Source organism: Somniosus microcephalus, chromosome 27 (genome assembly GCF_052327205.1).
Source record: "Somniosus microcephalus isolate GS21.2 chromosome 27, FLI_Smic_1.0, whole genome shotgun sequence".
NCBI classification, from domain to species: Eukaryota; Metazoa; Chordata; class Chondrichthyes; order Squaliformes; family Somniosidae; genus Somniosus; species Somniosus microcephalus.
The window spans coordinates 28,391,522-28,417,677 of NC_141013.1; the positions used below are offsets into that span (position 1 = coordinate 28,391,522).

The 26,156-nt window shown below is 44.7% G+C and overlaps 1 protein-coding gene across 1 annotated transcript in view; it reads right to left on the bottom strand.

Moving 5' to 3' along the window:
• Nucleotides 1-3,359, bottom strand: part of lysmd4 (LysM, putative peptidoglycan-binding, domain containing 4) — a 33,768-nt gene extending 30,409 nt beyond the window's left edge. The window contains exon 1 of the mRNA XM_085968816.1: nucleotides 3,082-3,359. The gene's annotated coding sequence lies outside the window, so the exon portion shown is untranslated. The remainder of the gene's footprint in view (nucleotides 1-3,081) is intronic.
• Between the last annotated feature and the right edge of the window lie 22,797 nt (nucleotides 3,360-26,156).

Consider the following 26,156-nt stretch of genomic DNA (forward strand, 5'->3'; position numbering starts at 1 on the left):
AGGCCATTCGGCCCTTCGAGCCTGCTCCGCCATTCAACGAGATCATGGCTGATCATCCAAACCCTAGCACCTGGTCCCTACACCGACAGCCATCCCACCCAAGCCCTATCCCCGTAACCCCACATATTTAATCCCCCCTAACACTAATGGCCAATTTTTATCATCGCCAATCAACCTAACCCGCACATCTTTGAACTCACCAAGTTTAAATGCTAGAAGAACATAAGAACATAATGGATGTGGTTTACTTAACACTTTATTATGTAATCTAACAACTAAGCCATTACAGGTCCGTTCGAAACAAGAAAAAGTCCCTATTATACGAAAGGGAATCACAACTACCAACAAGAAACTACAGTATTAATAGGTACAGGTGTAAAAACTTTTGAGAGCACCCTATTGCTAAACAAAGCAACACTTCGCTTTATTAAATCTAGCAGCTTAAATTATACCAAACACTGTTGCATTAAAAAAAACAAATGATCAGTCTACTTATTGAATAATACATGTGACTAATATTACTCAACGTATTGGGGAACAATGTGGTGAAAAATCCATCCTAAACCTCATGGAAGTAACCCAGTTGTGCACAGTAATACATAACTTTTTGGGTTTTTTTCACCCAACTTTCTTCCCTTCTCTGAAGATATAGGTCAATTTGGGGTAAGGTTTTACGAGATGCCTCCTATACCTCACCCAAGCGCTAGCTTAGCTGGTGAGTTGACTCGATGTGGGTCATCACTGCGGAGCTGGATCTCGTTCTCACTTACCATCCACACATGCACACTCTTCCTCCAGGGACGCTAAACAGCAAATCTGGCCAATTTGTTCCTCATTAGCTCAAGGACACTGGGCCCAAGTGAAAAGCTTCTGCCCCATCTGAGATCACCTAACTCGGCACACGCAAGGCATCGAACCAGTGTTACACAATATGGTGCAATTACATACTGAAAGAAATCTCAACAAGCTAACTGATATGAATCTATGAAAGCTTTCCCATTTCATTAGAGGGACTGAAAAACCATGGTGCCTTGTATTTCACCGGAGTGATCCCATTATCAAGCATAATCCACTCACTAATGGCACATTTGGTAAAAATTCACAAATGATCTAAGCTATCTAGGGGGACACACAAAAAATCAAGCTAGCACTTGAAATGAATTGTGCTGTCAGATATTTGTACAGTATATGTATACAATTTAAAAATTACATGGTTGATTTCTTAGATAGCTTAGTGGAAGCTGACAAACTTCTCCCCCTAGGGAAGCTTAAGCTTAGTGGCACTTCTTTTGGGACACAAGCCTTACATGACAACAACTTTTGCACAACTGTAGATTTCAGCCTTAGCTCAGTGGGAACACTCTCATAGAAACATAGAAGATAGGAGCAGGAGTAGGCCATTCGGCCCCTCGAGCCTGCTCCGCCATTCAATGCGATCATGGCTGATCATCCAAATTCAGTACCCTGTCCCTGCTTTCTCCCCATATCCCTTGATCCCTTTAGTCTTAAGAAATATATCTAACTCCTTCTTGAATCCTCTCGTCTAAATCAGAAACCGTGGGTTCAAGCCCTACTTCAGCACATAATCTAGGCTGGCAGTTCAGCGTAGTACTGAGGGAACGCTGCACTGTCGGAGATGCCGTCTTTGGGACGAGACGTTAAACCTCGAGTGGACATAAAAAATCCCATCGAAGGAGAGGTGGGGAGTTCTCCCAGTGTCCTGGCCAATCTTCATTCCTCAACCAATGCCATCAAAAACAGATTATTTGGTTATTTATCTCATTGCTTTTGAACCCTTGCTGTGTGCAAATTGACTGCCACATTTCCCTACATTACAACAGTGACTACACTTGTGCTTAATTGGCTGTAAAGTGCTTTGTGATGTCCGGTGGTCGTGAAAGGCACTATATATATATGCAAGTCTTTCTTTTTTTCCTTCCAGCTGAGAGGGCAGACAGGCAATTAATTTGCTAGTCCCTGACAGTGGAAGGGTCCTAGAGACTCATCTTGTGATTGTGTTTTATTGATAAACAACAACTTGCCTTTATATAGCACCTTTAACATAGTAAAACACCCCAAGGTGCTTCACAGGAGCGTTATCAGACAAAAATTGGCTCCATGCCAAAGAAAGAGACATTAGGACTGGTTACCAAAAATGTGATCAAATGGGTAGGTTTTAAGGAGAGTCTTAAGCAAAGAAGAGGTGGGATGCTTTACAGGGAGAATTCCAAAGCTTAGACCTAGAAGGCTGAAGGCACAGCCGCCAATGGTGGGGTGAAAGAAGTGGGGGATAAAGTCAGTAGCCTTTTTCCAGAGATTTTCCCTTAAATGACATGACAGAGGTCAGCAGCTACCCTTGCAGAGAGACTGCAGTGCTATCCTACCAATGGTCCTCCAACACAAGATCTATTGTCTGGGTTCTGATGAAAGGTGCTTCATACAATATATATTGTTGGGGTGCTCGATGCCCAGGAAGCCCTTGGGTGTTATGGTCAACTCGAGGTAACTTGTGCCAATGGCTCAAGCATAGTCAAAAAGATTTGCATTTCTATAGCACCTTTCACAACCACCAGACGTCCCAAAGCGCTTTACAGCCAATTAAGTACTTTTGAAGGGTAGCCACTGTTGTAATGTAGGAAATGCGACAGCCAATTTGTGCACAGCAAGGTCCCACAAACAGCAATGTGATAATGACCAGATCATCTGTTTTTGTTATGTTGATTGAGAAATAAATATTAGCCAGGACACTGGGGAGAACTCCCCTGCTCTTCTTCAAAATAGTGCCACAGGATCTTCTACACCCACCCGAGAGAGCAGACGGGGCCTCGGTTCAGCGTCTCATCCGAAAGACGGCACCTCCGACAGTGCAACACTCTCTCAGCGCTGCACTGCAGTGTCAGCCTAGCTTTCTGTGCTCAAGTCCCTGGAGTGGGACTTGAACCCACAACCAGAGGCGAGAGAGAGAGAGAGAGAGTGCTACCCACTGTGCCACTGCCTGACACCCGAAATATAACTGACAGCTGAACTAAAGGACTACACAACACAACCCTGTTGGGGAAAGAGAGCAGCAGAAATACTCACCACAGTCAGAGCCTCCATCCAAGCGCGAAGCACGGTGCCCGGGCGGACAGGCGATCCGGGCGCTGCTCCCAATCGCTTAACAACTGTTCACATGAGGGAGGCCTTCAGCTGTTGGATCCACTCGTCTCCGGCCGCTCACTTACACAGTAAACCCGGCGCTCCCCGGGCCGGCCGCCACGCTCCCCGCCCGCGGTACATGGCGCCGACCGCTAGCGCCCTCACTGCTCCTCAGCGCAACAGGCCCAGGCCCTGATCGACAGCCGCGCCGACCTATCGGCGGCTGGGAGTCGGCCTGCCGGCGGGCCGAAACCACCAATGATAGGCGGCGGTGGGCGGAAGCGACCAATGGTGGCCGCCGGGCCGAAGCGACCAATGGTGGCCGCCGGGCCAAAGCGACCAATGGTGGGCGGCGGTGGGTGGAAGCGACCAATGGTGGCCGCTGGGCCGAAGCGACCAATGGTGGGCGGCGCCTCCGCAGGGTGAGGTAGCGCCGCGCGGTGTCGACGTGTCCGCAGTGTTGAGGGAGTTTGCGCTAGCCGAGTTTGTTGGAGCGGTTCGGTGTTGCAGCCTGCCCAGTGGACAGTGCCGGCTGCATGCGAAGTGCAATTGTGGCCGGTATTGGGTGTGTCCATCGCCCACAACCTCAGAGATAGTCACTGAGCGGGCAGGAAGTGGTTAATAACCTGAGCTCTAGAAAGGAGAATCTCAGTGACTGGTTTAAGAGGAAGATCTCCAGGCTCCATCCCTGCTCTCCCCATGGCAGAGGAGTTATTCCCAGTGTTCTGGCTAATATTTATCCCTCAATCAACATCACTAAAACAGATTATCTGGTCATTATCACATTGCTGTTTGTGGGAACTTGCTGTGTGCAAATTGGCTGTTGTAGTTCCTACATTACAGAGTGACCAGATCAAAAGTACTTTATTAGGTAAACACTTCTGCAGAGCACAGAGCGGGATTAAACCGAGTGGACTTGAACAGAGTGTTTTATTTGTAAAGAGTGGGAATTTGGAGAAGACAGGGAAGGAGTTTTTGCTTTTTGCCTACACTACTTGTACTGCTTTGTATTACAGGTAGATACTTAATTTCAGTACCTTCAACTTAATCTAGCTCAAGTAAGTAATCAAGAAACTACACTGTAAACGAAGTTACCTAATTACAAATTAAATTAAATAAAACCAGGTCATATAGGGATGGCAGTGCAGGTGGTGTGCCGCAACTGTAGCATGTGGGAGTTTGTGGAGATTCAGGAAAGAGTAAATTTAAAAGCAGCGAGAGAAATGTCAAGGCTCTAGAGCAGAGTAGAGTTTGAGGTAAAAATATGCAGAGTGAGTCAGGAAGGGACAGAGAGAGTAACAAAGGTAATAAGGCATCAGTGAAAAATAGAAATAAGTCAAAGCTAAAGGCACTATATCTGAATGCGCGAAGCAGTCACAACAAAATAGATGAATTAATAGTGCAGATAGAAATTAACAGGTTTGATCTAATGGTCATTATGGGGACATGGTTGCAAAGTGGCCAAGGTTGGTAACTAAATATTCCCAAGATACTTAACTTTTGGAAGAGATAGGCAAAATGCAAAAGGAGGAGGGGTAGCCCTGTTAATAAAGGATGGGATAAAGACAGCAGAAAGGATCTTAGCTCTGAAAATCAAGAAGTAGAATCAGTTTGGGTGGAGCTAAGAAACAGCAAGGGGCAGAAAACATTGGTGGGAGTTGTTTATAGGCCCCCAAACAGTAGTTGTAATGTAGGGCAGTGTATAAATCAGGAAATTAGAGGCGCATGTAACAAGGGTAATACAGTAACCATGGGGGACTTTAATCTACATATAGACTGGGCAAACCAAATTTGCAGTAATAGTGTTGAGGATGAATTCATGGAATGTATGCAAGGTAGTTTTCTAGATCAGTATGTTGAGGAACCAACTAGGGAACAGGCTATTTTAGATCTAGTATTGTGCAATGAGAAAGGGTTAATTAATAACCTTGTCGTAAAGGAGCCTTTTGGGAAGAGTGTCCATAATATGATAGAATTTTATATTGAGTTTGAAAGTGATTTAGTTAAATCTGAAACTAGGGTCTTAAATCTAAACATAGCAAACTACGTAGGTATGAGGGGCGAGTTGGCTAAGGTAGATTGGGAAAATACATTAAAGGGTATGACGGTGGAGAAGCAATGGATAGCATTTAAACAATTGATATATAATTTACGACAAATACACATTCCTTTAAGTCACAAAAACCCCACAGGAAAAGTGGTCCAACCATGGCTAACGAGAAGTTAAAGATAGTACTAGATCAAAGGAAGAGGCTTATAATGTTGCCAAAAAGCGTAGTAAGCCTGAGGATTGTGAGGATTTTAGAATTCAGTAAAGGAGGACCAAGAAATTGATAATGAAAGGGAAAATAGAATATGAGAGTAAACTAGCGAGAGACATAAAAACAAACTGTAAAAGCTTCTATAGGTAAGTAAAAAGGAAAAGATTAGCGAAAGTAAGTGTGAGTCCCACACAGGCTGAGACAGGAGAAATTATAATGGGTAATAAGGAAATGGCAGAGAAATTAAACAAATACTTTGTGTCTGCCTTCACGGAAGAAGACGCAAAAAACTTCCCGGAAATAATGGAGAACCATGGCTCTAGCGAGAATGAGGAACTGAAAGAAATTAGTATTAGTAAAAAAATAGTACTGGGGAAATTAATGGGACTGAAAGCCGATAAATCCCCTGGACCTGATGGCCTACATCCTAGGATTTTGAAAGAGGTGGCTATAGAGATAGTGGATGCATTGGTTGTCATGTTCCAAAATTCCAAAGATACTAGAATGGTTCCTGCGGATTGAAAGGTAGCAAATGTAACCCCACTATTTAAGAAAGGAGGGAGAGAGAAAACGGGGAACTACAGACCAGTTAGTCTGACATCAGTAGTAGGGAAAATGCTAGAATCTATTAAGGATGTGGTAACAGGGCACTTAGAAAATAATAGGATTGGGCAGAGTCAACACGGATTTATGAAAGGGAAATCGTGTTTGACAAATCTGTCGGAGTTGTTTGAGGTTGTACGTAACTAGCAGAATAGGTAAGGGGGAACCAGTGGATGTGGTGTAATTGGATTTTCAGAAGGCATTCGATAAGGTTCCACACAAGAGGTTATTAAACAAAATTAGGGCTCTTGGGATTGGGGGTAATATACTAGTATGGATTAATGGACAGAAAACAGAGTAGGAATAAACTGGTAATTTTTGGGTTGGCAGGCTGTAACTAGTGGGGTACCGCAAGGATCAGTGCTTGGGCCTCAGCTATTCACAATCTACATCAAGTTTGCTGATGATACAAAGCTGGGTGGGGATGTAAGTTGTGAAGAGGATGCAAGGAGGCTTCAAGGGGATATAGACAGGCTCAGTGAGTGGGCAAGAACATGGCAAATGGAATACAATGTGGAGAAATGTGAAGTTATCCACTTTGGTAGGAAAAATAGAAAAGCAGAGTATTTTTTAAATGGTGAGAGATTGGGAAATGTTGGTGTTCAGAGGGACCTGGGTGTCCTTGTACACGAATCACTGAAAGTTAACATGCAGGTACAGCAAGCAATTAGGAAAGCAAATGGTATGTAGGCCTTTATTACAAGACGATTTGAGTATAAGAGTAAAGACGTCTTACTGCAATTATATAGGGCCCTGGTGAGACCACACCTGGAGAATTGTGTACAGTTTTGGTCTCCTTACCTAAGGAAGGATATACTTGCCATAGAGGGAGTGCAACGAAGGTTCACCAGACTGGTTCCTGGGATGGGGGGATTGTCCTATGAGGAGAGATTGAGTAGACTAGGCCTATATTCTCTAGAGTTTAGAAGAATGAGAGGTGATCTCATTGACACATAAAAAATTCTTACAGGGCTTGACAGAGTAGATGCAGGGAGGATGTTTCCCCTGATCGGGGAGTCTATAACCAGGGGTCACAGTCTCAGAATAAGGGGTCGGCCATTTAGGACTGAGATGAGGAGAAATTTCTTCACTCAGAGGGTGGTGAATCTTACGAATTCTCTACCCCAGAGGACTCTGGAGGCTCAATTGTTGAGTATATTAAAGACAGAGATCGATAGATTTTTGAATATTAAGGGAATCAAGGGATATGGGGATAGTGCAGGAAAGTGCAGATGAGGTAGAAGATCAGCCATGATCTTATTGAATGGCAGAGCAGGCTCGAGGGGCCAAATGGCCTACTCCTGCTCTTATTTCTTTTGTTCTTATGTTCTCATTGGCTGTAAAACGCTTTGGAATGTCTTGAGGTTGTGAAAAGTGCTATAAATGCAAGTCTTTCTCTACATCACTGCTCTGCCCATGGCTCCATTCCTGCTCTGCTCATGGCTCCATTCCTGCTCTGCCCATGGCTCCATGCCTGCTCTGCCCATGGCTCCACCCCTGCTCTGCCCGTGGCTCCACCCCTGCTCTGCCCATGGCTCCACCCCTGCTCTGCCCATGGCTCCATTCCTGCTCTGCCCATGGCTACATTCCTGCTCCGCCCATGGCTCCATTCCTGCTCCCCATGGCTCCATCCCTGCTCTGCCCATGGCTCCATCCCTGCTCTGCCCATGGCTCCATCCCTGCTCTGCCCATGGCCACATTCCTGCTCTGCCCATGGCTCCATCCCTGCTCTGCCCATGGCTACATTCCTGCTCTGCCCATGGCTACATTCCTGCTCTGCCCATGGCTCCATTCCTGCTCCCCATGGCTCCATCCCTGCTCTGCCCATGGCTACATCCCTGCTCTGCCCATGGCTACATTCCTGCTCTGCCCATGGCTCCATTCCTGCTCTGCCCATGGCTCCACGCCTGCTCTGCCCATGGCTCCACTCCAGCTCTGCTCATGGCTCCACCCCTGCTCTGCCCATGGCTCCACCCCTGCTCTGCCCGTGGCTCCACCCCTGCTCTGCCCGTGGCTCCACTCCTGCTCTGCCCTTGGCTCCATTCCTGCTCTGCCCATGGCTCCATGCCTGCTCTGCCCATGGCTCCACCCCTGCTCTGCCCGTGGCTCCACCCCTGCTCTGCCCGTGGCTCCACCCCTGCTCTGCCCGTGGCTCCACCCCTGCTCTGCCCGTGGCTCCACTCCTGCTCTGCCCATGGCTCCATGCCTGCTCTGCCCATGGCTCCACCCCTGCTCTGCCCGTGGCTCCACTCCTGCTCTGCCCGTGGCTCCATTCCCGCTCTGCCCATGGCTCCATGCCTGCTCTGCCCATGGCTCCACCCCTGCTCTGCCCGTGGCTCCACCCCTGCTCTGCCCATGGCTCCACCCCTGCTCTGCCCATGGCTCCACCCCTGCTCTGCCCGTGGCTCCACCCCTGCTGTCTGCTAAGTTTTGTTGGTCTGAGCCAGAGGAGTTGTAAGAATGCAACAAGTGAGCTTAAAGCCTGTGGGCTGGGGAGGAGAAACATCAGCCTGCACTTGCGACCAGTGATTTTTGCTGGAAGACGAATGAGAGGCTGTACTGCCTAGTGTGGTACAATTGCCTGCTGATCCTATCTAGGCAGTGACTAGCAAAGGACACTGAGCCGAAGGGAGCAAAAGCACGGCCATAAAGAAGGGTCCTGAGGTTTGTTGCAGGGAGGGAGCGGGGTGCCAAGGAGAAAGATGCTGAGAGAGTTCCAATGGGCTGGATATAATGGCTAAAGCAGCAGCCGATATGGAGGATGGATGATAATTTGGCCGACAGGCTCTATCTAAATTACACTGGATAACTTCACAGTGCAACATTGGACACTTAATAGTGGGAAGCCCTAAACCTTTATTTGAATGAAAACAAGTATGTTTCAAGAGAGCATAATGCATATTCCCATTTGCATGACTTAACATCATTGATGCATGAACAATTGTGCATTAGTACAGTATATTACAACTCAGATTCAGTGTATTCTGGAATTAGACTAAACGGATAAAGAACTTGCATTTATATAATACCTTTCACATAAAGGACATCCCAAAGTACTTTATCACCAAATGTTATTAAAAGTAGTCTATGACATTTTACTTTAAGGACATCAGGGTGAAATACACAAAGTGCATATTGCTGCACCACTATATTTCTAAGCACTGGGCGGAATTTTGTCGACTATGTGGCCAGTGTCAGTGCATGCTTAAAACTGGGGATAGCAACATAACTCAGGTCGCGATCCCTACTAATTATCAACAAATCTTTTGGGAGGAACGGCATAGATATTGTAGGTCTCCTGCATGTTGTAAATAAATCAGGGAAATGATATTGACAATGATGGACTATGGCCTACTTTCTGCTGGTCCAACGGCTTATTGCTGGTGTAATTTGACCAGGTGTATGTTTCTGTCAGTTTGTTAGAATCAGTAGGGAAAATGATTGCATTTGCAAAGAGTCGCACCTTCAAATTTGGCCATGTTTTCAGTCTTGTTGCAGATGATTTAAACATCTTTAGTGCTCTCCATGGTGCCTTTATTTTACTGTAAAGCTGTATTTGTTTTGTACTTTTAAAATGGGAAGGCTGCCATGCAATCCAACAGTTTTGGGTGGGACCAGGGGAACAGTGCCAGCTCTACAGCACTGAGTGTGGCAGGGAAAAAATGCGATCAGAAAACCGATGCAGTCATCTTAACTACCGGGACAAAGGGGCTTTAGCTGTTGGAGGTTGGGATTTTGTGCCCTGGAAGATCTTGGCATTTAGCGGACAGTGTCTGTACTGAGGCTATTTTCCATTGCTTGCCATTTATGTGGAATGGTGAAAAACTCACTGGCACAGCTCAAGTTTGATAGTTTAAACTGCTGAATCCACTTACTGCAGGGGTAATCTGATTAAATAGATTTCTGTCAGGAGAATGTTCAACGTGCTTTATCCAATGGAGATTGTTGAGAGGGTTTTATTCCCAGAATCTGCTCATAGAGCCTCTTCATTTCATAACATGGCATAGTTTTCCTGTAATCTTACAAAACCTGTGAAGATTTTGGAAGAGATGGTGGCAGTTCCTTGTGTTCGGCACTATTCTAAGCTTTAGTACATTATAGTGAAATCTTCATGTCTTATGATTTCAGATGTTTACGAATCGTTTCCATGTGGAAGGTGCGAACCAACAGCTTCAAATAGGCTGATATAACCCTAAAAAAGTGAACTGAAAAAAATAGTCCTGATTCTAGGTTAGCCTGTCGAAACAAGCTGATAATCAGAAAATGAAATGGAACACAGGCATGTCACAACAACTTACCATTAAGGTTTTTGAAAACATTCCTCTTGCATATTCTGTTACTCCGATACGCAGCTTGTAATATATCCTAATATATTTACAGCAAACCAAAATTCTTTCCCTATTTTTTTTACTCTGGTGTTTATTCAATAGAGGGTCCCCTATTTCAAGTTTTTGGGAGTGTGGAGATCTTATAGCTTACAATAGTATTTTCGCTGTTGCAATGAAAGATGTAAGGGTCAGCGAGGGGTAGGGATTACAAATCACTTATCCAAATATGTTCTTTTCAGTCCCCAAGGCTTATGAAAATGAGTGACATGAATCTTGTCATTCATGTGGCAATGACTTATGAAATAATACTGGGCGGCCTGCTGGTGGCGCTGTCCAGGGAGAGTATAAATATTCGGGCACGAGCCCAGCTTGCTCAGGACATTCTTTAACAGGAACTAGTGAAGGACACAACTAGATCTCCATGTTGAAAAACAGTTGATTAAAGCCTTGTTTAATGCTTAGACCAAGTGCTCTCGGCCACAGCAACAGGAGGGAGGCGGGGGAAGGGAAGGGGGTGGAGAGGATCAGCCAGAGTTCCTTCTCCGATTTACTATCCAACAAACCCTGCTGGTAAAAAGAAAGAAAGAAAGACTTGCCTTTATATAGCGCCTTTCACGACCACCGGACGTCTCATAGCGCTTTACAGCCAATGAAGTACTTTTTTGAAGGGTAGTCACTGTTGTAATGTAGGAAACGCGGCAGCCAATTTGCGCTCAGCAAGCTCCCACAAACAGCAATGTGAAAATGACCAGATAATCTGTTTGTTTTTGTTATGTTGGTTGAGGGATAAATATTGGCCAGGCCACCAGGGATAACTACCCTGCTCTTCTTCGATATAGTGCCATGGGATATTTTACGTCCACCTGAGAGAGCAGACGGGGGTCTCGGTTTAACATCTCATCCGAAAGACGGCGCCTCCAACAGTGCAGCGCTCCCTCAGCACTGCACTGGAGTGTCAGCCTAGTGCGTGTGTGGACAGGGTTGGGCTTTTCCGCTTGGATGTGATGCCCTCTACAGTCGAACAGTTTTCGACATTCCCTGGTAAAGCTCACATGTGTATAACCACCACCTGAACCCGTACCCCAGCAATTGGTGAGAAAGATGCATATATATATATTTTTAATTGCTAAATACCTGTACTTACTTGTGCAGAAAGCTTCCCAGAGGTCAGGGCAGTGCAGTGAGTTGGACGCTAGCCTTTCACCTCTAGGTCCTGCCTTTGAATCTGGCTCAGACCAATGGGGTGAAAGCCTCTGGCTGCTGTTCGTGAAGGTCTTGTGTGAAATGAGCTTGTCTTAATCCAGTTTCCCACTGTTCGTGAAGGTCTTGTGTGAAATGAGCTTGTCTTAATCCAGTTTCCCACTGTTCGTGAAGGTCTTGTGTGAAATGAGCTTGTCTTAATCCAGTTTCCCAGATTACAACTCCAAAAGTACTTAATTGGCTGTAAAGCACTTTGAGATGTGAAGTGGTCATGAAAGGCACTACAGAAATGCAAGGTTTTCTTTTCAAGTGCAGGGCTTGGGCATCCTGAGGCAAATATGTATTCCTTTGTTAAATTGCACTTAAAATGCAAATTTCAATTTATTAAAAATGCAATCAGTTTACATCAAAATGTCTGCCTCAGGTACTAAGTTACTTTTGAAAATGATGCAGTGTCACGGAAGTCTTGGGAGCAGATCTCCGAAACTTCCTTACTGTGAAGAGTTTAAAAACTTTGACTCAATCTGTACTCTGTGCTAATCTGGTTTCCATTTCCACATACATGGCTCAATACAAAGCCCAAAAGGTCCGTCAGTCAAGTCACATACTTACATTGGCTTTAAAAAAAAAAAGCAAAGGGGACATCATGAGAAAGGCCCAGGACTGCGGAGAGAAAATGGCCACAAACAACTCAGGGAATGGAGTGGTTAACAGCTTAAGAGAAAGGGAGAGCGAAAGAGGCTGATAAATGTAAAGTCAGTGGAAAATTAAAAGTTCAATTAGAAGACATGATTTTAAAACAATGAAGAATAGAACCTAACAGGAGAGCATTTGTCTGCATCCTGTGCCAATGAATGTGGCTCTGTTGAGATGTGGGAGTTAGAACTGTACACAGTCAACACTTCATCAGAGAGGAGCAGTTTTATGGCAGGCTGAGAGCATAGGAACGTCCGACTATGAAAATATCTCCTCTGCTGCTGCACTTGCTCTTTAGTGCCTGTCACCAGACAACAAAGCGCTGAATGTTAGCTGCTAACAGCACAAACAAAATGCTCCTGCTCCCGCCACTCTGAGATGTTCTACCCGTAGATGCAGAAGCCTGACGATGTTCGGCTAAAGTGACTTAGTGAAATAAAAACAGAAAATGCTGGAGATACTTAGCAGGTCAGCCAGCATCTGTGGAGAGAGAAACAGAGTTAACATTTCAGGTCGATGACCCTTCGTCAGAACCAGTGACTATAGTGACATTGGGTCTCTGATATGGAAAGTTATCCCTTCCCCGGCACTAACACGGTAACCCTGGTGAGCATAAAATTCCTTTGAATAATGTTTAGACAGTGTCCCTTTTTATCAGAGCAAATCTAATTTGTTCGAACAGAAGAAGGCCGATTTTCCTCTCTGAGTCCCCACATGCTTCTGACAGACGTGGTGCACTGACAGAAGTTTTGGAGCCAGGCTTCCTTCTAGGAGCATCCTCCACTGGAAAGCCACCAGGATTATTGCTGGAGACAGGTTTATAGCTCCAGCCGCCAGTTTAAATACGATTATACAAGATTAATCTAATGATCAGTGATGTGTTTTGTACTTATGCACCACTGCGTGCTTCACACTTCCTTCACAAGGGTAACCTGATCATGTGCCCATACATGGACAGCAACTCTCTGTCCAACAGCATTCTGGGGCCACTTGGGAGGTTTAAGTCCCCTGTTGATTTTTTTTACCAGGAAACACTGATTGTCAGCTGGGAACTCTGATGGTTGGCGCGCTATTATTTCTGATAGTGTTGACATTGTCCTACTCAACCAAAATTGCCTCACTCAATGATTATTGGCACGTAACGTTAGTGGATAAATGGTGAACCACGGTTTTTCGCCTTGTGAGGTGGTGAGTTTTCTTGCATAATAGTTAACACCAATTAAAATGGTCTTTATCATTATTAGAATCAACCAGCGATGTTTTGTTAGCAAATTGTACAAAATATTAACTGTAATTGACAAAAATGGCTGTCAGAAACATTTACATGAATGAAAGTTGTGCCACATCACAAAATAGGTTCCAGGAATGGCAGGAGGCTTACCTGTGAGATGTCTAATCACATTAAATAAAAGTGTGTAAACATGATAATTGCCAAAATTGCTGTTTGCTTAATAAACAAATGTCTATTTTATTATGTACATATGCTTCTTATTATCAGAGTGAGGTCATGAGCTGCATTTTACACAGGAACTATGCTGGAATTGTCCTCTCTCTGGTCATAAAGGGTAGTTGGCAGTAACTAAACATTAACCAGGGGATTTCCTGCTGAACTGATACGGTTCCACATTGTCACGTGGTGATTTACTACTGCCAGTAAATTAAAGGTCATATGTAACAATAAAATCATATTCTGCCTCTCTATATCAAGAAGAAGTAAGCTTGGATATCAAACATTCAGTATTTCATCTTTGTAACCCAAAGAAACAAAATTAGAAAATCATAACATAGAATGAAGCCTATCGAGTAGGCCTTGTGTTATAATATTCCCTTCCCATAGGGTTGCTACGTTTTGCTGAATCGAAACCTGGACAAATGAATTCTATGAATGGAATTGGTGTCCATAAAATATACCTTTCTGATTATTAGTAAACATACATTTAGTGTGCATCTCTGAGCATCTGTACCCATTAAAAAGGCTTCACCCCAGCCCTGATATTCCCCATACCTGGCATTGACACAGTAAAAGAAAGAAAGAAAGACTTGCATTTATATAGCACCTTTCACGACCACCGGACATTCCCAAAGCTCTTTACAGCCAATGAAGTCATTTTTTTTTAAAGTGTAGTCACTGTTGTAATGTGGGAAACACGGCAGCCAATTTGCGCACAGCAAGCTCCCACTAACAGCAATGTGATAATGACCAGATAATCTGTTTTTGTCATGTTTGGTACTCCCCTGCTCTTCTTTAAAATAGTGCCATGGGATCTTTTACCTGAAAGAGCAGACGGGACCTCAGTTTAACATCTCATCCGAAAGACGTGCATTAAGCACTGACTTCTACCACAGTACAAAAATGGCAGAACTGTAAGGGCTGACTGTTCCCCATCTGTTATTCTTTGATGTGTTTTAAATAGTCAAACAGAGGCCTCCTACAGCAGGATGAGTTGTCTGTGTGCCTGTAGTATGCTTGCGCCTGGACACAATAGCTCCCAAATGCAATAGTAAATCTGCACAATAAACTCTGTCCCAAATATCTGAATATATTTACCATTACCAATTCAACTATTGAGAATGTCAGATTTTTGTAATGCTTACTGTTATTAATACCCCATAATCATACTTAATAACAATCATTAGTCTGATTGTTCTCAGACTGGACAGGCCGGTGTCCTTGGTAAATATTTGTCCCTGAATCAACATCACTAAAAAAAAACAGATTATCTGGTCATTATCACATTGCTGTTTGTGGGAGCTTGCTGTGCGCAAATTGGCTGCCACGTTTCCTACATTACAGCAGTGACTACACTTCAATAATGTACATTGTTGGCTGTGTCAGCCATGGCAAGAGTAGCACCCTTGCCTCTGAATCAGAAGGTTGTGGGTTGAAGTCCCACTCCAGGGACTTGAGCACAAAAGTCTAGGCTGACACTCCAGTGCAGTGCTGAGGGAGCACTGCACTGTCAGAGGAGCCGTCTTTCAGATGAGGCATTAAACCGAGGCCCCGCCTGCTCTCTCAGGTGGACGTAAAAGATCCCATGGCACTATTTTGAAGAAGAGCAGGGGCGTTATGCCCGGTGTCCTGCCCAATATTTATCCCTCAATCAACATCACAAAAAAAAAACAGATTATCTGGTCATTATCACATTGCTGTTTGTGGGAGCTTGCTGTGCACAAATTGGCTGCCGCATTTCCTACATTACAACAGTGACTCCACTTCAAAAAGTACTTCATTGGCTGTAAAGCATTTTGGGACATCCAAAATGGCCGTGAAAGGCGCTATAGAAATGCAAGTCTTTCTAAATATGGTTAAAGTGTCAGAATTTCTGGCAGATCTCTGCCACGTCGATCTAGATTAACCAAGTAATAGATCGGTTACCCAAATTAATCCTCCCAGCCCAATAAAAACAGCACTTCTGGAGAATTAATCTTCTGGAAAGGCTGCGTTGCAATTTAGGCTTCATCTTCATTACTTTTACGTTTATGTTTACAGCAAATTGCAATTTCTAGGAGTGGGGCCGCATCCCCGACGATCAGAACCTGACAAACTTTGGCGTGCCGTGAACACGATTAATGTGCCTCAGGACTGTCAATGACCCTTTCACCATGATAGTTCACGCTGAAAGTTGTACAGATTACTCACCATGCACTCCTGTTCTATGCTACAGAAGGAAAAACATTGCGTTGTTGCAACATATTCTTCAGGCTAAAACTACAAATACTATTTATTACAAAAATGAAAAATACACAGAAGCAAAAAAGGACAGTGCACAACTAATGCATATTAATGCTTATACAACAATAACAATGTAGATCAGTCTGTAAGAATTAAAAAAAATAACTTCTGAGCATGTTTCTTAATACAGTCTGATAAATTTCAAGCATTCTTATATCTTTCAACTCTAGAGCAATGGCAGTTCTACCGTTCTGCTGGTGTCCAGTGTTGCCTTTGACACAACCAAAAACTGAACTGAAGAAATGGCCAACACTGAGTGCACTGAGCACAGAGCCTTCGATCAAGGAGGATTCACACTTAAGCTATTTTTTTGAAGAAGCCTCCAGTTCTTTCTCAAAAGGGCAATAAATGTTTATGCCGATCACCCAAATGGACAAATGGATGCGATAGCAGCCCCATTACTGTCCGGACAGATGATTATTAGGTCAAGCATGATCCCAACACCTTTTTGGAATTTCCCTCTGTCATCATACTCCATAAATACTTTGGCAAATCACAGACAGCGAGCTCCATTTTCTCTCGCAGCGGCAACCTTGCATAAGTTACAATTGCACAAACCCTTCCCTCTTTTCCCAGGCAACTTAAGGCTAATTCGGTATTGTTGAAATACAATAACACAAACAATGTGGTTCACCCTCCATTGAAAGTAATTACACATTTCAAACAGTAGCTTATGTTGTTTAAACTTAGGTCCCAAGCCAAGAAAGTTTATCTCAGACTGCAGTAACAAAGTTCCGTGTTAAAAAGAAAAATTCCATTTTAAACTCAAGTATGTGGTGTAGCTAAATAGTGATATGAAATTATATAACGCAGAAATGTTATAATATGAAATGGGACGGAGATCAACTTTTTTATGAAGCAATTTGTTTGCTGGATTAGTTGCAGCATAACTAATTAGCAATGATCTATTTTGTCTTTTCCTATTATACGGATTTAACTCGATCTCGGGATTCCTTTACACGAAACAAATGCCACAGTTGGACATTCCTGCCCTACATCTGCCAGGTGGCACATGAACGTCTCCGTCTCATGTTAAAGAAAGAAAACATAATTCGGGAAAATCCTTGTTTGGATCCGTTAAAAGGGCCACTGTAGAGATGTCGAACCTCCTAACAATATCTGCTAGCTATACAGCAGACCATGGCCAATCCCTCCGTGGAATGGATTTTTTTCCTGGACATGACTGCAGTTCTGCTGACATAAAAGGGAGCATCATTAGATGGGTAAATCTGACTGCTAGTCCACGCTGAAGCCAATGTACTGATATTATCCGCAAACTGCAGAATCCTGAAAACGAAAGTTCGTAGGTACTCATTGACGTAAGAAAACTACTAGGCACTTGGTCTAAGCGTTAAACAAAGCTTTAATCAACTGTTTTACAACATGGAGGTCTAGTTGTGTCCTTCACTAGTTCCTGTTAAAGAATGTCCTGAGCAAGCTCGGCCCATGCCCGAGAATTTATACTCTCCCTGGACAGCGCCACCAGCAGGCCACCCAGTATTATTTCATAAGTCATTGCCACATGAATGACAAGATTCATGTCACTCATTTTCATAAGCCTTGGGGGCAAAGAGCAGTCTTATCCGCTTCAATTAGTGGTGATTCAGGTAAGCACTGTAGCACGAAGAGCTTTCTTGTGTAGATATATGTTGCAATATCTGGAACGTAGAAGCCTGTGGGCAGTCCAATTATTAACAGATTATTCACTCTCGAGCGATATTCCAGGTCATCTTGTTTGCTCTCCACAATGGCTGATCTGGTTTGAAGGGCTGCGGTTTATTTGTGGGCATCCCGAGCTTTTCTGATGTTTCACAAACCTTAACTCCACCAGGCATATTTTAGTTTCCTTTTGTTCAGGTTTGGATAGCTGTAATATACTCCTTCATTTTGTTATTTTTTTTTTCTGTGAGGATACTGATATTCTGTCCGCCCTTTTCATTAATTCCTAGCCCGATATTCTTAAGAAGCACTTACATTAAAATATGACATTTAGCTATTGCTCGTGCAGCAGAGGAGAATAAATGGGTTGTGCCAGCAATTCTGACTTGGCTGTTTTAAGTTGTACTCACGGCCAAAGCTACAGTTTCAAAGCTGATGACTGGGAGATATTAAGCATTATTAACTGTATTTCTGTACATCTTACAAAGCTTCTGTCAGTACCAATGCTTCAAGTTATGTCACTTCCCTGAAAAGCTTGAGGGAGGAGCCAAGCTCCTTTCGAACAAACACGGACAGTGTGGTTTATTCCGTGACGTGTATGACTAGTTCTTTCCAAATGTGGTCAATAATTATTCAAATCCAGGCAGCCCAATTAATTGTTTTCCGGGAAATTTAAGGAATTGCAGCTGTTCGAATCAGAGTTCATTTGGAGCTACATAAGAGCTAGTTCAGACTAGCACAGTTCCCACAGTGGAAAGAAATACAAGAGTAAACACATAGGCCCGGAGTTTCTGCTCGATTGTGCTGTTTTTTTCGCAATTTGCCCGATTACTGTCTAACCGGCGCAAAATATCATGGAATTTTGAGTGCAAAGAGGGTTATGCTGATAGAGTTTGATGAGGAAAGACGGGAGGAGGCGCGAGTGGAGCATAAACGCCGGCACGGACTGGTTGGGCCGAATGGCCTGTTCCTGTGCCGTATCTCCGATGTAAAATTGCATTCAGCGCAACTCGAATTTCCGTCATCTTTTGCGCTAGTTTTAAAAACGTCGCGCTAGAAGCTGGCCCCGCCCACAAAACTGGCCACGCCCCCAGGGTGAATTAATCACCATCGGGAGTTTCCGCTGACTGCGCTCGTTTGCAGACCTTCGAGGAGGCTCCAAAAATTCAGCTGGTCCTTTTGGGTGCACGGACACTACGGACCTGACGACTGTACCCCAATCGAACTAGAAAATAGTTTTGTATATTTTTTAAAAGCCATTTTCAGTCATTTAAAATCGGGTTACTCACAGGTGGTGGATTGGCACTGTGAACTAAAATGCTTATTTTTTTGCAATAAACCCATTTTCAGCTGAATTAATCAAACTTTACCAAGTTAACACTCTTAAATATATCAAGGAATACTTTTTAAAGCAAATGTTAAAAAAAGAATGCATTTTAAAACTGCCTGATCGCGCCGGTTCATGGCAGATTTTGTGTTCGGCAATATGCAAATCAGTTTGAGCAGAAACTTGGGGGAAAAACACTTTTCAAAATGGGCGCAATTTGTGCCGGAATCGCCGCTTGCGCTCAAAGTGGAAACTCTCTCTTTCTCTCTCTCTCTCTCTCTCCCTTTCTCTCTCTCTCTCTCTACATATATATTTATTTATATATATATATAATAAGAATAGCTCGAGATTTAGATTGCAACCTTTTATTATTTTTCTTTTGAGGAGCTAGGTAAGGGAATTTATACTGTAAATCTATCTATATATCATTATATTACTGTTATTTATTCATTTAATCACCTTTGGTTAAGTAGCTTCACATACACATGTTTGACATGTCTCGCCGTGTAGACCTGTCAAAAGTATGAATGGGGATCACTCAAAAAACACACTAAAACATTAAATAATTTTTTTAAAATCACGTATTTAAAATTAGTTAAAATTACATTAAATTAAATACTACCTGTATAAACAAAAATTTAATTTTTTGAAAAAAATAATTAAAGTCTTTTACGGGGCTAAAAATAAACTTACCTTTATTAAAACTATTTTTAAATTATAAATGAGTGAAATTAAAAAAAAAAAGTTTTAAAACTCTTATGCTGGTAAAAGCAGGCCTTACGCCTGCTTTTACCAGGCATAAGATTTTTAAAAGTTTTCAGTAGGCAGAGGTTCTGCAGAAAGCGGAACACCCTGCCCGAGGAGGCCCTTCTCCAGGGCAGGCGTCCAATCTGACAAGAGGATTCTTGACCGATCGGAAATGCCGGTTTTCAGTGCATGCGCTTCACATACCGGAACCGGCACTTGCGAGGCCCCTACGGGTGTGTACACAGCCCGTACACACCCGTGGGGGTCGGAAAATACGGGCCAATAGTTTACACCTAAAGCTAAAACTAAGTCTGATGTTGTGCTGGTTTACCACTTCTTATAGACAGAAACAACCTGATTGAGTCCCACTCGCCAAAATAATCAACAGAAAGGCTGCTGTAATATTTTGGCACCTTTACCTCTGTGATCTGTAAGGAATTTTGCTTCAATTTAGGATATGGTTTCGCTCAAAGGTTAGATTCAGCTTAAAATGGGGAAAGGGGCAGATTTTTTTGGACATAACATTAACCAGCAGACATGGAACTAGGTTGATTTGAAGTGTTAATGAACTTCCCAAAGCGGGATGGGAGCGCCATCAGACTTTGCTTTTGCATGTTACTGTAACTTTTAAACCGTAGGAAGCCCACAGGAGCCCATTAGCTAAAACCATTATCTCATTAAGAAATAATCTGCAGTCATCAACATAGATGGGCAATGCTGGTGGAAGGCTAATTAAATTAGGAATGCCTTTTGTCACGCAGAATTAGGCAGGAGAGTGATCTCTTTCTCTGAGTCAGAAACACAAGATTGGGGTGTGTGAGCACGTACCGCTTATCGCCAACGTTCCCGCTAAGCAGCACGGCCGCGCAGTGGTCTGGAGGTCCCATGCAGGCCACTCACTGGCTTTTACATGGGAGAAACCGCACATGCGCGAAAATATGAATGGGCCGCGCAGCCAGTTAAAGGGACCTCCTCACGAAAAAAAAATTAGAGGGAACATTGCTTATAACCTTATACAAAGGCAAACAACACTCAAGAAGCTTGACATCATCCAGGACAAAGCAGCCTGCTTGATTGGCATCCCATCCACCACATTAAACATTCACTCCCTCCACCACCGGCATACCGTGGCTGCAGTGTGTACCATCTACAAGATGTATTGCAGCAACTCGCCAAGGCTTCTTCGGCAGCATCTCCCAAACCCGTGACCTCTTCCACCTAGAAGGACAAGGGCAGCAGGCACATGGGAACAGCACCACCTCCAAGTTCCCCTCCAAATCACACACCAGCCTGACTTGGAAGTATATCGCCGTTCCTTCATAGTCACTGGGTCAAAATCCCAGAACTCCCTCCCTAACAGCATTGTGGGAGTACCTGCACCACACGGACTGCAGCGGTTCAAGAAGGCGGCTCACCACCACCTTCTCAAGGGCAACTAGGGATGGGCAATAAATGCTGGCCTTGCCAGCGACGTCCACATCCCATGAACGAATAAAAAAAAATACTGTGGATACTGGAAATCTGAAATATAAACAGAAAATGCTGGAAATACTCAGCAGGTCAGGCAGCATCTGTGGAGTGAGAAACAGAGTTAACGTTTCGGGTCGATGATCTTTCGTCAGAACCCTGATAAAAGGTTACCGAACAGAAATGTTAACGCTGTGTCGCTCTCCACAGATGCTGCCTGACGTGCTGGGTAGTTCCACCATTTTCTGTTTATATTTCTGCTTGTAATCAAACACTAGCAGTATCAGTTAGCTTGCAATTAGTTAGCTTGAAAAGTGAGTTGTTTCCTGGAGTGGTGGCAGAGGTGCATTTCTTCAGTCATTTTACATGGAATGAGAAGCAATAGGAAGAAGCTGAACTTCACTGTGGCAACTGTATTTTGTTCATTCATGTATTTTATTTAAAACCTGCCCATTTGTTTGTTTGTAATGATGCCTCATCTCACCAGATTGCATTTCAGTCTGCCTGTCATAAAGGCGAGAGATGATGGCAGGTACAAGCTTAAAGTATCCAATACACGCTGACATGAATCAGTCATTCATGAAAGAAAGACTTATGAAATAATACTGAGCGGCCTGCGGGTGGCGCTGTCCAGGGAGAGTATAAATACTCGGGCATAGGCCCAGCTTACGCAGGACATTCTTAACAGGAACTAGTGAAGGACACAACTAGACCTCCATGTTGAAAAACAGTTGATTAAAGCTTTGTTTAACGCTTAGATCAAGTGCCTAGTAGTTTTCTAACGTCACACGCAATGCGGGTTCTATGTTACTGTAACCCCTTCACGGTTCTCTAGATATATGTGAGATGTGGTCTCTGTTGTAGACAGTATTCTATAGTCCAGTAAGGAGATCACTACTACAATGGCTTAATTCTAATGATCTTACTTTATAGTTTTAACGTCAGACAGTATAAGAAGATTACGGGTCAATGACCTAAATTAGACATTTGCATACATTAGAATGAATCTAGACATAATAAACATACATTCTCCATTTATATGGATTCAAAGGAGAATCTGTCCCTGTGTCCAAATTCGAGTGCACTCTTTCGTTGGCGCGCTTAAGTTGGAGCTCATGGTATGTATAATGTCTGCAAGACTTACGACTCCGAACCCCTTCGTTGAATTCTCTTCACGATCACTGAATCCCACTTTGAGTTCTGGATGCAGAGCTACTAATACGAAGGGCGGCGGCCGAGTTTGGAAGCCCGGGACGGGATGCGGCAGCCATTTGCCTCCTGAGCCCTCTTTTCAGAGCTCCTGCCCTCTTTTCTTCCAGTCGCTCCTTTCCCGCTCGAAAAACCCGACTCCACCCCTTCCTCCTGGGGTTTCTGCCTGGAGACTGCGCAGCCTCACTGTCTGCAACAGTTGATACTGGTGCAGAATTATGGAAAGTATGCTCTTAGTCACATTGTGTCCTTAAAAGTTCTTGCCGTACCTTCACATGGGCAACTTTAACCCAGGGATTTATAACAATGATAATACAGTGTGTAAGTTAAAGATTGATAACCATACTTAGCGTACATAACATTTCCAGTGGGTATTACATTACAATTTCTAGATTAACCTACTGTTTAACATGATATTGGACAATAAAGGCCATAATGGACATGAGGTCTGCTTACGGGAATTGGAACCGTTGTTGTTTGGAGCATTAGCCAAAGCTTCGCTAGATATCAAAGCTGGAGAAGATGCTACTGTAGACTTGTGGAGTTGGGACTCGCTTATGAGAGTGATATGAAAAACGGAGGAGATAAATCTAGAGTAAGAAGGGTGGAGAAGACTCAAAACGTGATTGTGCCCACCCCCTCTTGTTGCGTAGATATCACGATGCATTCTTTAGATACAAAAGATGAGGAGTCATCTGCCTAATATGTTTTATGAACAGAAGACATTATCAGCCTCACATGAGCTTTAAAAAAAAACTTCACCATAAGATACTGATGTTTGCTTACAACACTTTATGGACAGCGTAGACAGTGAACATATGCCGCTTTTAGAAGGCTTTGCGTAGGAACCTTAATGACGCAGGCAATATGTTGACAATGAGTTACCCAATACTGTGTGAATGTGAACGAAACGCAGAGGCCTAGGGTGTGGGGCACCCTCCTCCTTGTGGATCAGTCTGGCCATTGCTCTTTCTGGTGACCGTGACAACTGCATGGAGGCTGGAAATCGGCAGCCTGCGCACTGAAACTTAGGCAGGGGTCCGCCAGAACAGCCGACAACTGGGGACCTGCCTACGCAAGCTTTACTGAGTGCTCTGTTGGGGGGTGTGGCATCTGCCCACCTCAAACATGGGCCGAATGGCCTCCTTCTGTGCTGTAAATGTCTATGATTCTATGAAGGGCGGTCGGTGGAGGTGGGACAGGACACCAATTGAGAATATCGCAGATTTTGAGCCTCATGGCTTAGTCAGGGATTAGGTAAGACCAGGCAGTGGCCGAGCAACAGGCCAGGATCGTGGCCTGGAGCCCTCAAGATTGCAATAGGAAAATGTATTTTTAACTTTTTAAGGTGGTCCCCCAATTTTGGGGCTGCGGGTCACCTAATTGTTTCTTGTGCGGGGGTTTGGGGAACCCGACACCCTCCTGACCCCGAGGCTCTGTCAGACTTTCCGGGGTGCGGTGGGGGGGGGGGGGGCGGGGTTGTTTCTGACATCTGCCCCCCCAGCCCACCAAAGCCATGCAAAACGTGTGACCACTCCCTGGCTCTAGGAACCCTTGGCAGGGTCAGTGGTGGAGTCAGGGGCAGGCACATCTACCCATGTGTGCGAAGGTGCACTGCCCTGCAGATATTCAGGACCTCCCCTTCCCCTTGCTTCACAAATCCTGTATTGTACAGTAGATCATTTTTCTCCCTTCCCATCTATTCCAGATCATCCCAAGGCTCTTTGTCGTCCTCTGCATCCCACCTGCTTTTGGGAATTACATTTTTTTTGGGGGGTAATTTTTTTACCCAGGCATTTTGATATTAATCACATGGAATAATGACTATGAATGAAAGTGGGTGGTGAATGAGGAGAGCAGCTGATAGTAAAGGGCTGCTGCTCCATTTAAACATGGGCCCCGGGATTTGCGGTTGGGATGCTGGCGAACCGGCAGTGTTTGCCGTCACCCCACCTTTGAAACTGACTGCAACTTCGGGATTTGGCGAATGTGCAGGGGCCTGCCGAAGTGCCACAGTTGCGGTCAGTCATTGACAGCACCGAAACAGGCTGCGCTGTGCCCCCGCACCCCCCCGCTCCCCCCCCCCCCACAGAGCCGGCAATCAGTGAAATCTCGTAAATCATTGAAACTGATGGAAACTTCGGCTCTTCCGCGGTAAGTGCGCTGTTAAACATCCACTAATAGTTAGACCCAAAGGGATTAGGAGTAACTGGGGGTTTTAACAGTACATTGACTGCTAAACAAATGTTAAGGGCCTGGAAAACGAATGTTAATTTTGTGCAGTGTGAAATGTGTCCATTTTGATAAAAATGAACATTTTAAAGAAACTTTTCAAAAAAATTAAAAACAATTTTTTTTTAAAGTTTGTCCATCTTTATTTCAGGTTTGCCTTTTCCCCGTGTGGAGAGCCCCAAAACTTTCTTTTGCTCTCTCTAACTATTTAAAAAAGTTAGGGGGAAAAATTTGGTGTCGTCACTTTTGGGGCACTAATGTAGCGCCCCGAAAAAATTAGCGGCCCTCTGCCTGAGATTCAGTGGTAGCGCCCCGAGCAGGAGGCGGGGCGCTACTGGAAGCGCTCCACACCTTTCTTGGGGCGCTACAACTGAATATCGCAGCGCTATGTGCAGCAGCGTCACGTGTGTCGACACGTAGCGTCGCTTCACTGCCGGCCTCCTCTCCTGATTAAAGGGGAGGGGCTAGCGCTGCACGCACCGGGCCCCTGCTGGACCACCGGGGAGCGGGGTGCTGGGAAAACAGCCCAGCACTTAAGAGGAGTGCCGGGCTGAGCGATTATGGCCGGCCCCCCCGAAGAAAAAAGGGGAAGGGGGGCAGGTGCTGGCAGTCGGCCCAAAAAGAATGGCCGCCCGACACCTGCCCTTTAAGTAGCGCCGCCGCGGCTGCAAAAACGCCCCCCGATCCTGTCGGACATATCGTCCGGCGATAGGTCGGGGGCGCGACCCAAGTTTGCGGCTGAGGCGCAAGTGGGGCGCTGCGCACGTTGATGATGTCATCGCCGGTGGCGCAGTGCTGCGGGGCGCTACCCGCTACCGGCTACCGCCGCTGCTAACCTCCCGCTGAATTTTGTGGGAGGCGTTAGCGGTGCCGCGCCCAGGCGCGAGCAGATTTGCGCCCCGTTAGCGCCCCCGAGAGGCGCAAATCAACCCAATTTTTCCCCCTTAGAATTTTAAGAGCTTACTCTCGTCCTTGTCTGTGAGAATTCTGCCTTCTGACTGGCTGTTTAGACAGCCGGTTGACGTCACAGCAGCTCGCAGTAGGGAATCCCCACTAACTTCCGTTGAATTGAATTGAAGGTCGGAAAACCCGCCGTTCTCGACACAGGGATTGCGAGATCCTTGTGCGGAGCGTACTTCGGGGCCGGTGGCGCACGCCTTCGCCTCACTGCTGACCGCAAGTTCCGGGCCATTGTGTTTGTTTTGGTTCAGTAGAGAAGCAATGGAATGTCGTCAAGAGTCAGAGAGGCAGAACTGCCCCCTTCAAGGAAAGTACATTAGATGTGCTGCTAGAAGAGGCGCAAGAGAGGAAAACAGCCAGGGCAGAGGGGAATCTTCCTATCTGAACAAATGTACATCTATGGTAGGAGATGGTTGATATGTCTCTCATGTTACAGGCCATGAGGACAGATGGGAGAAGATGAGGAAGAAATTCTCTAGTCTGAGGAAGAATAAGGTTGCCCATCACTTGATGACTGAAATGAAGTCTCAGCCCGTAGTATGCGTGTTACAATATACTATATGGTGCAGTGTCAGCAACATAGGATGGAATGCACT